Genomic DNA, 20,498 nt, shown 5'->3' with positions numbered 1-20,498 from the left:
TTTAGTGGTAATTTAAGTTTTGATACAATGTTAGTTCCTAGGCGTGGTTCACAACCGTTTTTTAAGGGTTTTTTGTTCAGCGTTCTTTGTAAGACTGCACTTGCCTGTCTTGGAGTGCGCGTGCAAGTTGTGACAATCACGTACATTGACAATCATTGTAATAGGTCAGCATATTGTTAAGGTTTGTCGAGAGTGAATCCTGCCAATCTCATCTTCGCCATCGGACGTTTAGACGCTTGAGTCCAAGTCTGCAGCTGCATGCTATTTCAACGTACACCAGATGACCAAACCTCTTGGTATACCAACACTTTCAACACGAGATGACCCATGAACAATCGATACATCCGGGTATCTTCAGTAATCCATGCTTGTCGTAAGAGGCGACTAACGTGTTCGGGTGGTCAGGCTCGCTGACTTGGTTGACACGTGTCATAGTATCCTATTGGCGTAGATCGATGCTCATGATGTTGATCACTGGATTGTCTGATCCAGACTTGATTATTTACAGGCCGCCGCCATACAGCTGGTTTATTGCTGAGTGCGGCGTAAAACTAAACTCACTTCACAACAAACTGGTCAGAAGCCCCATCCTTGTGGACGTCCGTGTCTTGTAATAGGACAATCATTATTGTCACCATGTCCACAGATAATGTGACCATAACCGCATTTAATTGAACACAGTCACATTCAGCTTATGCGTTTCAGGGGGTTTTTTTGTCCCAGAGTGTATGACAGATCTTGTCATCACATTTGGGTGGGGCTAAAAGCATGGACTCACATCGAAAGCAACACATACCGAATGTTATCTTCATGTCCTGATGCCTTTAATATTCTTAACCGAATCCCTCGGTTTGACAATCCAAGGAAATACACAGGTTCTCATGGCCAACGAAAACACACAGTACATAAACTCAGTCAGTGGAATAACCGTATACCTTCACGTCTGCTCTGACCGACAAGGATACCAATGACCTGTTCCGGCCCAGAATCCCCACGGAACGAACAATTAGAAGCTTATATCAGTTGTTTTGATAACTCTACCTGCACAAACTAGCGCAGACTCTCACAACTAATTTCACAGCGACTTCATTGATACATTCAAAATGCCTGCATTCAGACGTCGAGCGTTCTGATGTTTCATTTTGCTTACGTCAAGAACACTATACATGTAAGGACACCATGTTTGAGTTCACATTCCTCACATATTTCGCATTGTACATATGGGTAAATAACGATAAAAGACATGTCTATTTTTCATGTTGTATGGGTTGATAATTATCCAGACTTCCACTCGGAATATATAGGAGTGCCCTATGCAGTGAATCTTAGACAAACAAGAGGATGCGCTCCATCAAATATTCCTACGATTTAACACGTCTGTTCACCTCTTCCTGTGAACAAACCTTTGATGATTTTCTTTCCTACACCCGCGTTCAAGTTTTGCCAAAACTTTGATCATAGAAATAGACGTTATTTGTAGCAGATACTAACTGCGCTGGGAGCCCCTATCTTTTTGATCTGACGCTTTCTAAACACGTGGCATGTTCTTCAATCGTCTGGTAGTTTTTTAACGAACTTACCTTACTCAATTTAATCAAATATTAAAGAAACGCAGGAATTCGAAAGAAACTGTCCGTGAAAAGGTTCTCTGAAATGTAGAGATTGGCAAGATAGCTACATTCTTCAGAGCTTCTGTACTTTGAATATAAAGTGATTTATTTAACTGCTCTCCGAGTCATGTTCTAGCCTTTGATATAAAGCCATACCTCCCAAGGCTGAATGAAAGCATGTCAGAACACATGGGTAGACGGGAATGGAAGTCAGTGTAATTAAACTGCGAGTTGGTTTACATCATCCGTACTTGAGTTTACAGCGGATCAAGAATTACATGAAGATATGAACATTTAGCCTATTTGGTAAATAATAAGCTTATCCCGTTCCTTGGAAGTTCAAAGCGCTTCACACTCTATCTTGATTCATGGGGGGAAATTTCTTTTGAATTATTATCCTAGCTTCTCTATGCATGAATTGCTGCTACATCAAGTGATGCCAGCTTGTTCATTAAAACTCAATTTACATGTACTTAATTATATCTATTCATTTATTTACACCGAAACATGAACTTCACTATCTCTATGCATCGTTGACGGTAATTTCATCCCATATTTGCGTCAAAACCCACCATAAACGTGGCATGATATCGCCATTGCCCATGTTTCAATCAAATGAAGACTTCACACGATGGTTTTCTGAATACCTGGTTAATGAAACGTTTCCGTGCTTTTTAGACAGTTTATGTTCATTGTGTGGTTTTTGTTTGATTTATGTGATTTGACAAACAGCAATTGGCGACGTTATGATGGCAAAAGGTCTCTTCTTAACTACAGGTATTCATCGGACACAATGCACTCATTGGATTCTCGAAACAGGGCTGAATGTGTGCACATTGTTTTGAATTTCTGTAGTCATTTGCCCAAAACAACAATGAAACCCTATAAATTCGGATTGTTATAATCTGGTTCTTGCAGCCATCTGGATTAACACATTATTGATATGGACTGCGTGAGTGAGTGAGTGAGTGCAACCGGCAATATTCTAGTTACAGCAGCCTGTATATGATGCATAAACCTGGGAATCCTAGTTGGAAATTCGGGCCGGTGGGGTAGTCTAGTGGTTAAAGCGTTCGCTCGTCACGCCGAAGAACAGGGTTCGATTCTTCACATGGGTACAATGTGTGAAGCCCATTTCTGGAACCCACCGCCGTGATATTGCTGGAATGTTGCTAAAAGCGGCGTGAAACTAACCTTAGTAAGTAGTTGGAAATTCGTCCACAGCAATCTGTGCATGGCGTATGAGGCGCCTTAATTGATCGGCGGTTATGTTTGGTGACTTTGTTAATGGTGATCATAATACCCGACGACCGTTGTTCATGATGTCAATCACCGGATTGTCTGGTTAAGATTCGATTATATGCAGGCAACCGTCATACAACTGAAATATTGCAGACTGTGGTGCTAAATAACAAACACCCACACACCTTGACACACCAGTGGTCGACAATAGAAGCAATCCAAGCCACGTGATCACACATTGTCACCACCCGATCCCCACATCATCACCACGAAGCCAATTACGAGTAAATGAGTGAGTTAATGTGTTTGGTTTTACGCCGCTTTTAGCAAAATTCCAGCAATATCACGACAATGGACACCGGAAATGGGCTTCGCTCATTGTACCCATGTGGGGAATCGAACCCGGGACTTCAGCGTGACGAGCCAACGCTTTAACCTCTAGGCTACCCCATCGCACCGAAGCCAATCACGAAGTACAGCTGACCTATTTTGACCCGGAACCTCAATGGCGGTTTCAAAGAAAGGAAAGGAAACAAAGCAAGAAAACTGATACTTAGAAACAATGAAAAGATATATGCGTACGTTTATTATGTGTGCTTTCATTTATTAAACTAATAATTATCGCTATCAGTAGCCTAGTGGTTAAAGCGTTCGCTCGTCACTCCGAAGACCCGGGTTCGATTCCCCACATGGTTACAATGTGTGAAGCCCATTTCTGGTGTCCCCCGCCGTGATATAGCTGGAATATTGCTAAAAGCGGCGTAAAACTAAATTCATCCACTCACTAACTGAATAGGTTCATTGAGGTGAGAAACCATCTTCGTTACAGACACACGCTTTGTGGAAATGTGTACTACGTCTGAATCTGATTAACCCACGGCTTCGTTAAAGGCTGTGCTATTAAACAACACGTGGGTCCCATCTCCGGGAGCATTCAAGAAAGAATATAAAGACGGAGTAATGTTTACTCTTGTAAGATGGGTCACGATGACATCGCAGTGATAGCCAGATAAGCGAGAACAGGTGAAGCCGCCCGAAAGGGTCACTCTATTCTGTAACCATATCATGTACCGGTGATTATTTTCATAATTCCTCCAATCTAAATCTTTGGACATCTGAGGATTCTGACATTTTGTTCTTCACTTCCGAAATAATGAATAGACAAATGAAACGGTAAGACCTCCTGCGTATTTACAGTATTACTTGTACACAATGGGGACGGATAAAGAGGAGAAATCCCTCGGTTGTGAGGGTAAGTGTGTAGATTGGCTCATCTATGGTGGCTTAAGACGCCCGCTGTTGTTGACGTTTATCGCCCAGTGAAGATTTGGGTTGAACACAATGAATAGTGTTATGGCAGGTTTAGACGTCAATCTAAACCTGGTACATTTTCCACAAGAATAACTTTGACTTTTTTAAATTATCAGCATCAGTATTATTAAGAGTGAGTGAGTGAGTGAGTTAGTTTAGTTTTACGGCGCACTCAGCAATATTCCAGCTATATGGCGGCGGTCTGTAAATAATCGAGTCTGGACCAGACAATCCAGTGATCAACAGCATGAGCATCGATCTGCGCAATTGGGAACCGATGACATGTGTCAACCAAGTCAGCGAAACTGACCACCCGATCCCGTTAGTCGCCTCTTACGACAAGATAGTCGCCTTTTTATGGCAAGCACATGGGTTGCTGAAGACCTATTCTACCCCGGATCTTCACGGGTCAGTATTATTAAGAATGTCACGATACCGTTTAATCGTTTTATTCCCTAGTTTGACTGTGTTGATATCTGATTGAAATCTGGTTCTTCGCTCGTGCGATATATCTCGCCTTCCGGCTTCGCAGCTGTCAAGACTATTTCACTAACCGGGGATTGACATTGATATGGACGAATATGTGTGAGGTCATTGAGCGAAAATTCAACATTTCATCGTTGACATTGTTTGCTGATGCCATGAACGCTAGTAATGTACCAAACACTACAAAAAAACAGCGTTCATCTCCGAATTCAACTCTCCACTATGACGTCATGTCACGTAATGACAACTTTCCTCATGAAACTTCCTGGAATACGAAGTTTTTCAAGATGCTTACTTTATTGCGCGTTATAAATGATTCAAACCACGTGTATCTTATATGTATATCTCTTTTCAGCTAGCTTGTAAGAGGCGATTATCGCGAATGGTTGGTCATCGTAATGAGTAGATTGATGCTCATGGTGTCAGTCATTGGATTGCTTGGTCAAGACTCGATTATTTATAGACCGCCGTTACGCACTTTAAATACTTCTGAACGTGGCGTTAAACAACTAACGAACAAATCCCTAATGAGGACATTGATTTAACTGCCAACATGGAATACTCACTTTAACATGCATGAATATTATGTTTTTCAACAAGCGCTTCACATCAAAGGCCTCGTTACGTCAACCCAGAGGTTTCTTAATACACCCATTCCTTAAGTTCTAAATATGCTACGCAGCTTGTGAACATGATGTAAGATGCTATCTCACTCCATGACCTTTACATGAAGTTTGCACACCTTCTTACTCACTGACACGGTTTAATGCAAATTGTGTATGGCGGGAAAAGAATGTAGCGGACATGTTCATCCTTTTCCCGAACAACTGAGGTATTCACGTAAAAGCGAGAATTTATGGATGTCAACTTCATTATTTTAGTGTTCCTAAATATCGCCTTTATTTGTATCAGTGAGTTAGTTGAGTTTTACGCCACTTTTATTAATATTCCAGCAATATAACGGCGGGAGACACCAGAAATGGGTTTCACATATTGTACCCATGTGGGGAATCGAACCCAGGTCTTCGGCGTGACGAGCGGACGTTTTAACCACTAGGCTACCCCGACGTTCCTTATGTGTATCAGTTCTAGATGCCGTTCAAAGACTTTGGTGGAGTCAGTGATTCTCAGTGATCAATTTACAGCATTTTCGGTACTGCTAAATCACACGAGACTGGCGTTGACACTAGGAGAACAATCATCAACATATGTCTTACTGACCGGCGACTAACGGGATCGGGTGGTCAGGCTCGCTGACTTGGTTGACACATATCATCGGTTCCCAGTTGCGCAGATCGAAGCTCATGCTGTTGATCACTGGATTGTCGGGTCCAGACTCGATTATTTACAGACCGCCGTCATATAGCTGGAATATTGCTGAGTGCGGCACAAAACTAAACTCACTCACTCACTCTTACTGACTCCGTTGTCAGACAACTGCTCCAACTGGTATTGTTGCTGTGCCACGCGGCACTCGGTCTGTGAATAATCGAGTCTGGACCTGACATTCCAGTGATCAATATCATGAGCATCGGTCTACACAGTTGGATCCAACTGGTACTGTTGCAATGTTGTTACTGCTGCTGCTGCTGATATCATTCATACTTATGATGTTGTTGATGCCACTACTTATCCAGCTGATACCACTGTGAACTCTGTCATTACTGGACTAACATTTAGTCCTTAACATAGTTATCGTATGCGAAAATATACAGAATATGGTGGATCACGAGATATTGCTTCTAGTGCTGGTGGTAAATAATATATCTTCTATTGGTGGTGGTTCACATGATATTGCTTACAGCGTTGGTTAATAGATAAGATATATTGCTATGGTTCACATAATATTGTTTATAGAGCTGGTGGTAAATAATATATCTTATTTTGCTAGTGGTTCACACGATATTGTTTATAGTGCTGGTGCTTCACATGATATTGTTTATAGTGCTGGTGGTTCACATGCTATGGTTTATATTGCTGGTGGTTCACATAATATTGTTTATAGAGCTGGTGGTAAATAATATATCTTATATTGCTAGTGGTTCACACGATATTGTTTATAGTGCTGGTGGTTCACATGATATGGTTTATAGAGCTGGTGGTAAATAATATATCTTATATTGCTAGTGGTTCACACGATATTGTTTATAGTGCTGGTGGTTCACATGATATTGTTTATAGTGCTGGTGGTAAATAATAAATCTTATATCGATAGTGGTTCACACGATATTGTTTATAGTGCTGGTGGTTCACATAATATTGTTTATAGAGCTGGTGGTAAATACTTTATCTTATATTGCTGGTGGTTCACATGATATGGTTAATAGTGCTGGTATTTCACATGATATGGTTTATAGTGCTGGTGGTTCACATGATATGGTTTATAGAGCTGGTGGTAAATAATATATCTTATATTGCTAGTGGTTCACACGATATTGTTTATAGTGCTGGTGGTTCACATGATATTGTTTTTAGTGCTGGTGGTTCACATAATATTGTTTATAGAGCTGGTGGTAAATAATATATCTTATATTGCTAGTGGTTCACACGATATTGTTTATAGTGCTGGTGGTTCACATGATATTGTTTATAGTGCTGGTGCTTCACACGATATTGCTTCGAATGCTACCGCTGGGGGTAAATAATTTATCTTATATTGCTCTAGTTTCACGTGATATTGCTAGTGCTTCATACGATATTGCTTCTAATGCTGGTTGTAAATAATATATCTTATATTGCTGGTGGTTCATACGATATTGCTTCTAGTGATGGTGGTAAGTAATATATGTTATATTGCTGGTGCTTCATACGATATTGCTTCTAATGCTGGTGGTAAATAATATATGTTATATTGCTGGTGGTTCATACGATATTGCTTCTAGTGCTGGTGGTAAATAATATATGTTATATAAAAACTGGTTTGCTACGCGCTTGGCTACTACTACTACTACTACTACTACAACTACTACTACTACTACTTCTACAACAACTACTACAACTCCTACTACTACTACTACTACTACAACTACTATTACTACTACAACTACTACTACTACAACTACTACTACTACAACTACTACTACTACAACTACAACTACTACTAACTACAACTACTACTACTACTACTACTACTACTACTACTACAACTACTACTACGTCCACATCATTAGCACTGTTGCCACCTGTCCTCGGTAACACCATCCTAACGTAAACAAACCGCTGCCGTCACATCAACACGGTTGTTGTGGTCATCATTGTCACCAAACCCAACCAGTTTGGCAACTATTTTTTTTTCATATTTGACGCTGTCAGCAATATTCCAATAACCCGTCAACCTGAATATAGACGAGTCTGGCCCCTGTCTGACTCAAGTTTATTTTAACAGCAACGCAGTGCACTGACGGAGTTAGTCTGTCTCACAGTCCCTGAACCGCATTATTTTCACTACTGCCTAGACTAACAACTAGTCTCTGAAATGAACATATTTTACAGAAAAAAGCTCACAGTAACAAAATATATATATATTGAGCCCTGAGACTTTCTTCATTTTCGCTGTGGAAAAATAGACTCGCCACATTTTCTAGACTTGGGCTTTCTTGGATATATCTGCTTCAGGGTCTGTATGACACACTAACTAGTGCCTGGCCCTCTCAGCAAGGCTACATCCCTAAATGAAGTAAGTCTATGTTTCCTCATCTCCCATCTCACTATTTATCATTTTTAATTTAATTGGGATAATTTGTTACTGTCAAAATTATATATATTCAGATACTGAGCGTCAGTCTATGTGGGAATACGCTGACACGCTGTCTACCAAGTCACAAGCATGGCAATCTTCATTAAGTAACATCTAATAAATAATACCAATATTACTGTTTCTCAATATCATGAATTCACAGCTATTCACAATATACGTCCTTTAAATACCATGACACTACGCGACATTTTGACAATCAACGTTAGTATTTTTTAACAACGATAAACAAACAAATTCCACACCTTGAGACTATACAATCAGGTATTCAACAATGAACAGCCACATAGAATATATGGACAATCGCCGTAATAATGGCAACCCACACATATAATTAATGTTACCTTGGGCTACAACATTAAACAACATAACATTCACACAGATTCTTTGAGGAGCAGTGATATCGAACGATTCGCTTACCATCAATTAATACTGTACTATCAGGTTACCAAATCAAAAATGATTAGCTCATATCGACAATCGCCTGTACAATGGCATCCCACCCATATAATGAATGTCGCCTACAGCATTAAACGACATAACATTCACACAGATTCCTTGAGGAGCAGTGATATCGAAGGTTCACTTACCATCAATTGAAGGTAGGCATCGCCTCAGCGTGAACCACTAGTAGTGTGACCACAGTAACCCGTGAAAGGGCGTTCGCTCGACAAACCTCTACACTGAGGTGTATGACATTGAAAACATTTCTTCCGCTTGTCGTAAATTCAACGACAATACTCCCATATTTCCCAGGTCTCCGTTGCGCTATTGTTTGGCGTATCTCAAGTTAAACACCGACTGCTGAGAGTACACACAGTGTGCACAACTTGTGCACGTGTGGGGGCAACTAGCGACCTCATCCAAATTAGTCTCGTGGTGAGTCGGTGACGAGACCAAACGTTTGCAATGCATATTCTAGACATGTACCTTTCCCTACGTTAACACTAGCACTCAAGTGCGCATTTTAAAGGCACAATGTGAATCTGTCGAAGCGTTTAAACATCTTGCAATTTTTTAAACGTTCAGTGTCCTTTAGTACGGTCGAACTACTTGAAACGAGGTATTCAGCCCTCGATGATCCAATTATCGCCGTCCCCAGCAGCGTCTTCAATGACGACTTCAATGACGACTGAGGGCCAGCGGTGGGTATATCTCTATCAACCACGTTGTATCAAGGAGCTCATCGACAGGATAGTGTATTTGCCTAATCTAAGCCCAACGACTTTGTCATGCTCTGACAACAAAAACATAATGCATCCATTGACAAACGAGAAATTTCAGAAATTTAAATTTTTTCACATTAGCAAAAGGGGTCGTTGGTATATCTCAGTTGTGTGTGTTTCTCACAGCGGTGAAGTGAGACCAACGTTAAGCTTCTTATAATGCAGTACACGCCTGTCTGAAGAATGAGCGAGCGAGTGAGTTTGGTTTAACTTGATTTGCAAACTACACATGGTTACATCGCGCAGAGGGCGGTGGGGTAGCCTAAAGGTTGAAGCGTTGGCTCGTCACGCCGAAGACCCGGGTTCGAATCCCCACATGGGTACAATGTGTGAAGCCCATTTCTGGTGTCCCCCGCCGTGATGTTGCTGGAATATTGCTAAAAGCGGCGTAAAACCAAACTCAGTCAGTCAGTCACTACATCGCGCAGAGTAGCGGTGGGGTAGCCTGGTGGTTTAAACGTTAGCTCGTCACGCCGAAGACCCGGGTTCGATACCCCACATGGGTACAATGCGTAATCCTATTTCCAGTGTTCCCTGCCGTGATATCCATGAAATACTGCTAAAAGCGGCGTAAAACTAAAGTCACTCACTCACTCACTACGTTGCGCAGTGTAAGCATGACGGGGAGAACGGTGTGTGCAGGTCGTTGATGTTCACTACTTTGGTCAATCCCATGAGCCACGTATGGTGCTCACATAGTCCCTGAACCACATTATTTTCCCTACTGCCAAGCCCTCTCTGAATGCTAAATCCCTATAATGAAGAAAGTCTAGATTTCCTCAGGTTCTGAATCTCTGGTCTCCCTGGGGCTCCTTTTCAAATTATATGATTTTGTTTGTTACTATCAAAATGATACATATTCAGAGACTAAGCGTTAGTCTAGTGTTCACATAACAATCATGATCCAGATTATCAGGGATTCAAAAGCACGATCACCGGATCCTGGTACAGGTAAGGAACACCACTATCCACAAAGAGTTTCTACCACATCTCACTGGACCAACATTTCCTTATTTGATGATCTGTGTTTGTTTTGTTTGTTGTTGTTTAACAAGGCGCTCGGCAATATTCAAGTTATATATAGGACGGTCTGAATATAGCTCACACTTGAACAGACAGACAAGTGACTGATATTTTCAAAAACGTGAAGGGACACACAAAAGCCTGTTATCATCATTTCCGAATCAGCCTTGCATTAAATACGCCAACGTCAACTTTTGGGTTGGTTTAGTTAGTTCTTAAATCCACACTCTGCAATATTCCAGCTTTATAACGGCGGTCTGGAAATATTCGAGTCTGGACCAGACAATCCAACGATTGACATCATGAGCATGACATGTGTCAGCCAAGTCAGCAAGCCTGACCACCCGATCCTGTTAGTCGCCTCTTACGACAAGCACGGGTTGCTGAAGACCAATTCTAACATGGATCCTCACGATCGTCCACTGATGCTAACTGTCCAGCAGCTAGCTATCCTCCACTGCGAGAGATTCGTCATTTTCAGCTTAGGGACACAGATACTCACGAACTGCTGCAACGAAGGCAGCTTCAAGGTCATAACAAAAATGAAGGTTTCATTTCAAAGATGCATCGACGTTCGGTATATACAAAGTCTACTTTACTATAGTGGGGACGGTATTCTAGCCTTGTTGGTAAACCGTTCACTCGTCGAACATAGGGCCTGGGTTTGATTCCTCACATGGTTAAAGCTCATTTGTGGTGATATTGCCAAAAGCGACGTAAATACAAAGTACATGTATGTTTTACTATAGCGGGGAACGGTATTCTAGCCTTGAGGGTACAGCGTTTACTCGTCGCGCCTAAGGCCTGGGTTTGACTCTCTACATAGTTAAAGCTAATGTTTGGTGATATTGCTGAAAGCGACGCAAATCCTCACTCACCTTAATACGGCTTTAATCTATGTACACATACCTGCAGTGAATAACGGATCAATCACCATTCATGTCAAAGCGACACTTGTAATGAAACGCATGTTTTGTCACTATGAAACCCGGTAATGTTTCTTGTTTCTGTATGAAGTGGTTTATATGAAGGACACACCGAGGCTGGATGTTCAACTCTGATTGATTGGTCAAGGTTTAAACGTCCACAGCCGATTTACCTGGTTGTGTTACGATAGGCGCAGTTGGCTCTGCTATGAATTAACTTTGGTAAAATATTTCCTTATCAGCCCGACTACCAACAACTTCCAACGCCTGAACATTAGATTAATATCTAGAAAACATTTTTTTTCTTCGTTTTAGTATTAAAGCAGTAGTGTCTATATCTTATTTCAGTGGCTTTATTATTCCTTAATCTTCAGATCTTTCAACTGACCCAAAACAGCTTGGACATAGCACGCACGCACAAATGCACATACCCCAGGATAATAGATGCTTAATGTGTAGCAAGATGTGGAGTCATCAAACGGATGACATCCCGATGATATCTACATTATGACTTCATTACCTTTCGGATCAGAAGGTCCGTGGTTCGAATCCAATAACGGAAAATTTGATAGCACCAACATGTATTCGCAAAAGCTACGAATTAATGCAAACGGTTTCACCAACGACTGAATACCATAACATGTGATGGTTCGGTTGCGTAATCTTTTAATGTAAATACACAAACACAGGGGCGATGGGGTAGACGAGTGGTTAAAGCGTCCACGCCGAAGACCCAGGTTCGATCCCCAAATGGGTGCATTTTCTGGTATTCTCCGCCATCATATTGCTGGAATATTGCTAAAAGCGGCGTAAAGCCAAACTCACTCACTCACTCTTTGTTGTAGCCATGTACGACTGCACCACATCGGTATCAGACAAAACACTTCTCTGTGCAGAGTTGCGTCCCTTTGGCGTGCCATAAACCAATACTCGCTGTTTCCTGATTCGCAGTGATTATGTCTCTCTATTTACTAGCACAGTGCTCAAGTGTTTCAGTAAAGTGATAAATCCCTACAACCTACACCTCTTTGGGCTTTCCTCCCTTATTAACACGCTGCGATGTCAGTGAATTACTGCCCAACGCAGCTTTAAACCGCTGACTTACTCACAAAAGTCCTATCTGCGATATTTCATAGTCCTGCAATAAATCCTGGGATAGCAAGACTCGTTCCGATGAGCAGATAATTTAATAATAAATGGTTCAGATGATAAACTACAGGTTAAAGGAAAGTATGCTCTTGAAAAGTGGATTTGACCAAAACATCACAAACATAATCAAAACGTTACAAGTCGCCGCAATACTGCAAACCTAAGGTCCAAAACACAACTATGATATCATATACGTATCAATACGTATCCATCAAGTAACCATCGAATATACCGACTGATCGAGCCAGGTATACACAACCACTGGCACGAATTGTTAGAGTGAGTGAGTGAGATTAGTTTTACGCCGCTTTTAGCAATATTCCAGCAATATCACGGCGGTGGACACCATTATTCAAATATCATGTCTAATGCATGGTGTGAGTAACTGATATATTGTATTGTTTTTCGATGACCTCTTTGAAAAAGGTGTGTTGCAATTTGATAATAAAATTATCATTTGCGAAGTGACGTATTTTGCATTAAGTGCATACTTACACAGTTCAGGCTTCCCCGAATCTTTAGGAGGATGCGACTGTGTCAGACCAGGTAGGACAGCTCTCTTTTGTTTCTGCTTAGTCTTTGTCTGTGTCTTAATACATGTATATTGTATTTACGATCTTCCGATACGATCCGTATGCTGATACTATGGGGTGATACGATACGTGTCCTGATACTATGGGTGCGATACGATACGCGTCCTGATACTATGGGGTGATACGATACGCGTCCTGATACTATGGGGTGATACGATACGTGTCCTGATACCAGGGTTGATACGATACGTGTCCTGATACTATAGGTCCATACGATACGTCTCCTAATACTATGGGCGCGTTACGATACGTGCCCTGATACTATGGGGTGATACGATACGATTCCTGATACTATGGGGTGATACGATACGTGTCCTGATACTATGGGTGCGATACGATACGTGTCCTGACACTATGGGTTGATACGATACATGACCTGATAATATGGGTGCGACACGATACGCGTCCTGATACTATGGGGTGATACGATACGCGTCCTGATACTATGGGGTGATACCATACGCGTCCTGACACTATGGGTTGATACGATACATGACCTGATACTATGGGTGCGATACGATACGCGTCCTGATACTATGGGGTGATACGATACGTGTCCTGATACTATGGGTGCGATACGATACGCGTCCTGATACTATGGGGTGATACGATACGTGTCCTGATACTATGGGTGCGATACGATACGTGTCCTGATACTATGGGGTGATACGATACGTGTCCTGATACTATGGGTGATACCATACGTGTTCTGACACTAGGGGTTGATACGATACGTGTCCTGATACTATGGGTGATACGATACATGTCCTGACACTATGGGTTGATACGATACGTGTCCTGATACTATGAGTGCGATACGATACGTGTCTTGATACTATGGGTGCGATAGAATACGTATGCTGATACTATGGATGCGAAACGACCCGCATCCTTATAAGATGTCCTGATACAGTACTTCCATGGCACAAGTTCATATTCTCTCCATTTTTGAAGGTGAACCACAACCCTATATCGTTTCTATTTAAATTTTCAGACAGCCAAAATGGGGTGTTGTATTGGAGGTACAAAAGCTTGGGTGCACTGCTCAGATTCTACTATTATGCAGAATAAGAAAATACTAGAGAATCTGCACAAAATGCTTCTTGGACAGCTTCTGTTATTATTCGCATGTTTTTACATAAATGTAGCTTTATGAAAGTTATGAATTGTATGCGTTTCCTTAGAGTCCGTGTATTGTATAGTGAGCCTTGTATCGCGATGCAGCAATATTTTACCATATCATTACACCACTCGTGCGCAAAAGGCTGCTTAACGTATACAAAAACATGCCTTGATCATTGCATTTGGTTGACATGTCTTACCGATTGTCTATTAGTAGGGCTGCGCAATATAACTGGTTTACCAGTATTTACCGGTTCAGACATGAAAACGATACGTATTGCGATACACTGATCGAAAACAGGTATTCTGACTTGCATTCGGAAAACTTCGTAACACTCGGAAATCTTCGGATATTTCCTTGTATCATTTGTGCCAAATATTATTCACATTTCTATTTCATCATGATTACAAGTTGCTACTAAAGCTTAATCAAGCGTAGTGATATTGCTGTGTTTTTGCTCTATAAATCAAGCATTAACTCGATTATAAGTAGTTTTTTGTTTGAAAATACTTCATGCAATATATTGCAAAACATATCGCAATACATGCTTTCGCATCGCAATATATTGCAATATGAAAATTCTCTGCAATACCCACCCCTATCTTTTAGCAGTACGTTTTTAAGGAAGGCTTTAAAACATCACATGTACTAAGTTTAACAATTCATTGGGGTATGGGTGTTATTTGGATAGAGGATTATAGTAAGAACCTGAGCTTTGAGGATTGAGATTCAAACCTAACAACATCAATCTGAGCCAAGGCGATGTAACACTGCACAGGTAATGGATTCGTCAAAAATAACATGCAAGCATAGGGTTCATATCTAAACTGAAACAAAACCTGATACATACCTTTCATACAGCCGATTAATCGATGTTTTCTTCCAAATATCCCCGAATGCCAAAATAAACAAGGTTTTCACACTATATTTGTACAACAGAAAATCCCATTATATTAGACAACAACTTTGTCGTGTGTCGAAGCAGACGAGACAATCCGCTCTGCACTTCCGGTCGACGTGGCGTAATATCATTGGTTAAAATTTTCATCAGGCAAATTAATATTTGATATTGATTCACAAATCCGGTTTTGGTTTAACTGAATATGATAATCTTAAAAAATCTGTTTTCAATTTTGGAACACTGGACGCTACAATAAGAAAACACCCTAATACGTGCCAAAATGTGATGGTTATTTTCATAACAGCCTGACAATGATTTGAAGCAGTCACCCGACCGACCAAAGACAAAACAAATTAGCAGCAACACATGCGTGCGATCAAGTATGTAAACATGCCATTCTGTAACCATCAACACCAAAACCATTGGCACATTATTGAAACATAGTCGCATGTCAGGGTTACAGCACGGGAAAAATCATCCACTTAGATTCATAGTGTGATAAAAATTCGGAATCTGTGTTAAACCGACATATGTTTTGAATTTGGAATTATGTTTGGGTCGTTCAGCTGATACTGCAAAACATGTAATACATTTCCGTTAACTGTTCGACACATCCGCTACCTGTTATTCATCAGGGCAGTGTACATTCTGTCTAATGAATTAAAAACCTGTTGAATATTTACTTCCGCTATGTTTGACATCACAATCAGTTGTTTTTCTAACCTATCCAGTGGAAGCTGCCACTCAAGTCCGGCCACGGCAACCCTAGGATGTATGTTTCAGAGTTGGCGAAGTTCTTTGCGCTCCAGGGAATTGCAAGTCAAAGAATTTGAGTTTTCAGCCATAAAACTAACCTAAACACTAAAGTGAATAAAGCTCACATCTTTAGAGAGTGGCCGTTTTACCAAAGAATTGATACCAGTCCATCTTGTCAGCCAACACATCAAGCTTCTGTTTTCTGGATGGGTTGTGACCTGGGTTAGAATATATTCTTGATGGCGAATTTCAACAGCAGGATGGACATATTTTTCGAGACACTCGTCGCACACGAAATTAAAATCTATCAGAAAAACAACATTACAATCTGTATTGAAAGATATACTTTGTTTCTCAACGCCCGACTCTTCCATCAAGTCAGAGAGGGCCACCTGATCTAATTATGTCGTCTCATACGATAAAGGGCAGTGGGGTAGCCCAGTGGTTAAAACATCCACTCATCAGGCTGAAGACCCGGGCTCGATTCCTTATATGGGTACAATATAATAAGCCCATTTCTGGTGTCCCCGCCATCATATACTAGTACCTGGAATATTGCTAAAAGTGGCGTGAAACCAATTTCACTCACTCATACGACAAGCGTGCGTACCTGAAGACCAATACAGTTTTGATCTTAACAAAAAGTAAGCCTCACCGAAAACTGACATCAAACAGACGCCCTGCTCAGATACAGGTCTCTAACATAGAACGGCGAAAAGTCAAATCCCGGTGTGAACAAATTGAATTACTCACAGGAGTCCTTAAACGAAAGGATGCAACTTCCGTCGACTTCAGTACGTACTCAGTACATACCCCTAATCCCAGCACGTATCCTCCTTAATGACCAAACACATTAAACATAATGCACACTTTGCCTGTATTTCAAATCAGCGGCTTAAAGCTTCAAAACTTCCAATACTAATGTCATTACGTTTGTGAATCACTTTTATCTGTGTTTCGTCCAGTAAACCTCGAATACGATTCGCTCAGCGTAACTCATTCATAGATCAAAAAGCAAAACTTCCGCTTCCGAAATGTGATTAAGATATGATCACATCAACTAATGCCAATATCTTTTTGTAACCATCTGTCACCATTGAATGCCTCATCTGAATAGAGAACTATATTGGCTAGTAATCTGTTTTAATTGCGTGTAATTACTTCAGAGTAGATCTGGTACTAAAAATTTTAAAAATGAAAAAAACCCAACCCAACAAATTGTAAAATATCCTGAAGTTTTGCAGGGGTGACATCGGTGAGTGAGTGAATGAATATTCTTTTACTACCCTAAAACTACTCGGTTGAAGAGACAAGACTGAAACTATGCCGACGTGAGTTTATATTTTATTCGTAAGAGTGAATACATCCACTCAAAACCAGGACCTAGATTTTCGAAGCTCTCCTAGTGCTAAGATGGTCGTAGTGCCATATATTAACGACTTACGACTATCTTAGCTCTAAGAGAGCTTCAAAAATCTAGGCAGTGGTTGATAAATCTGCATCAGCCAATATTTGCTTTCACGGGAGATATCGCTTCAGGTACATTGCATCACAATGCCTCGCAGACCATTGTGACGTAATGCGTTACCATGGCGTCACAATCAAAGGACATCACAAATCTCTGCCAATGAAGCTGTTAGCGGAACTTCAAGACAAGACAATCAAGACCCTCATCATTGGTGTTTATAAACTGAAATAGTTGAATGAACTATTGTTGATGATGATTCAATCTATGGTTTTCGATAATAGATATATGGATATGCTTTGACAAAAAGTTAGATCAGCACCTGGTGATTTGAAAATAAGATACACTTTGTATATTCTCTGTATATCAGACAGGTATCAGAACTATCTAAATTCCAAACATCTTAGGTATCTCGACTGAATCTAAGGGGGAGTGAGTAAGTTGAGCTATGGACAGTATTCCAGTTATGTCACGGCACGTCTGCTTGATATGGGAGGGAGGCCCGAAATGATGCATTCCTTATACACTTTGGTGAGGTGAGGTGAAATTTGGTTTAACGTGGCGCTTGAGAATATTTCGCTCATATGACGACGTGCATGTGTGTATGTGTATGTGCGGCTGCTTGTACTAGCCCAGACTGAAGCTGGTTTTATAGTGCTAGCCCACTGAGATACCACGCCGCAGTGAAGCATGAATACCCCACTCAGACAAATTATACTGACTCCGAGCCGACCAGTCCTTGTTGTACCCATTAATGCCGAGCGCCAGGCAGGGACCAACAAGTACCTTATTTTAACGTCTTTTGGTATGACGCGGTCGGGGATCGAACCCGCGATCTTCCGCTCTGCGAGGCGGACGCTCTAACCACTACACCACGGAGGCGGTCTCACTTTGGTAAAAACCACGAACGCGGATGTGGTGCTAACAAACCTAGAATCATCTGGGACGAGGTGACATAAATGACAAAAGAAACTGTCCGATGCAATTCCTTATTTTATATACTTGCCCTTGTGTTTTTAGCTGAACAATTGACCTGCCTGTGCAGTAGTTTGTGACGGATGCCACCTGAGTGGCTGGCAGGATACGCTCACCCTGTCGCAAACACCTGGTATCGCAGGTATAACAACACACACGCTTTGATGTTGTCGGAACCGTACAGCAGACTCTTTATTTAGCAAAGGGGCGGTGGGGTAGCCTTGTGGTTAAAGCGTTCGCTCGTCACGCTGAAGATCTGGGTTCGATTCCCCACATGGGTACAATGTGTTCAGCCTATCTCTGGTGTCTCCCGCCGTGATATTGCTGGAATATTGCTAAAAGCGGTGTAAAACTAAACACACTCACTCATTTAGCAAAGTATTACTATGATGACGAATAGGTTTAAGCGCATATATCTTAATACGTTCGGTACACGAAGCTTTAGTTGAGTCATATGGGTACCTTAATTAGGGTTTATTGCTTTATGTAAATTCATTTGGCATACGAAAGGTTCGATGAGGAACATGTACTTTGATTATGCTTATGGCTTTTGTGTTCATACATTTGGTATACGAAAGGCATATGTACTTCGGATGATCATGAATATTTACGTAATGAGTGTTCTGTCCTTGAACGTGATGAGAACGTACAGTTTAATTGTTCATTGTATTGGATTTCTTTTATCAACATGTTATATTTTGAACTACACTTTCTTAGCACAGTACAGATTCTGCTACTGTTTTAGGTTGAGTTCCATACAAGATTCGAACCCACACTCTCAGCGTGAACCATCAAATCTCCAGCCCAAGGCAACGATCTAACCCACTCAGCCATCGAGTCTGAAAGCATGAATCCTTATAAAAGATTATATTTTGTATTCATAACTGGCAGTCGCTGCGAAACATTTATCGCAATAAGCCCGTGTCACGAATATTTAATGCCAAGCAAATCCCAAACAACAAATTCCACAAAAGACATAAATCTCCTTCTCGATAGTAAACGAGTATTGTTACAAACATCTCATCCCATTATTCAGAATACTGGATTAACATTGTAAATAGATGGGGAAACCGAAATCCAGCTATCACTTACAAGAAACGAAGGGGGATCCATTAACCCTAAACAAATCTGTTATTTCTTGAAACAGAGACGTGACAAGAGCGCCTCCTTGGCTCAGACCCTCTTCGGGTGATCTCCTTAAGCTGCGGTCTCATTTTTCATGTTATTTTTTTAAATCCGGACTAAATAAGAGGTGAAGGAAATGGGGAAAATATGTAAATAACTCCACCTTGGAATTTGTGTAAGCGTATGATTTCAACAGATACTGACGAAGCTGGACAGTATTGCGTTCTATTTCAGTAAGTATGAAGGTGGATAGGTGTATACTAGGATCGGTTTTAAGAGCATTAAATAACTCGAAAGTAGGTACACAAATCACAAGAAGTTAAGGACCAAGGGATAATGTCTTTACATCACTGCAGTTTTCTGTTTTTGCATGACAGACTAAGTATAGTGAGATAGAGCTGTCCTTAACTGCTTTAGAGTAATGATAAGTGCATTGTGTTGAGGCAGTTGTGCAACAGAGTTTCAATTGTTATACATTGTACACGTGGATTCAGTAAAGGCAGTGGTGTGCTATATGTAGACATGCGCTACATTTAGTAGGACTGATTGGTATTACCGTTATATCGCAATACGCTTTTCAATCGATACTTATTGCAATATTTTTTCTGAGAACCGGTATATTGGGTAAAGAACATATATGAAGTTTTTGTGATTATCTGTATGGTTTAAATTAAAATCTATACATTCTTTCATTTACAACATACTAGTTTTACATGTATATATGTGATACTCTAGTTGCTTTACTGTCCTTTGTCGGCAGGTTTTTGTACTATCTATATATATTCTATTTCAATGTCACGTGTTCTCGTCACGATATGGCTGAAATATTGCCG

General features: G+C 40.8%; 1 protein-coding gene across 2 annotated transcripts in view; it reads right to left on the bottom strand.

Annotated features, from left to right (window-relative positions):
* The window catches only part of LOC124267596 (secreted frizzled-related protein 1-like), a 73,728-nt gene extending 58,312 nt beyond the window's left edge, over nucleotides 1-15,416 (bottom strand). The window contains exon 1 of one of the 2 annotated variants that reach the window (XM_046702556.1): nucleotides 15,294-15,416. The gene's annotated coding sequence lies outside the window, so the exon portion shown is untranslated. Of the gene's footprint in view, nucleotides 1-8,993; nucleotides 9,011-15,293 lie in introns of those variants that run through there. The other variant, XM_046702557.1, reaches the window with a different exon arrangement.
* Between the last annotated feature and the right edge of the window lie 5,082 nt (nucleotides 15,417-20,498).

The sequence above is a fragment of the Haliotis rubra genome, unplaced genomic scaffold, assembly GCF_003918875.1.
Source record: "Haliotis rubra isolate DU_JTF1 unplaced genomic scaffold, ASM391887v1 Scf1320, whole genome shotgun sequence".
NCBI classification, from domain to species: Eukaryota; Metazoa; Mollusca; class Gastropoda; order Lepetellida; family Haliotidae; genus Haliotis; species Haliotis rubra.
Note: the sequence above shows the minus strand (reverse complement) of the source record. Positions and strands in the feature narration are given on the sequence as shown.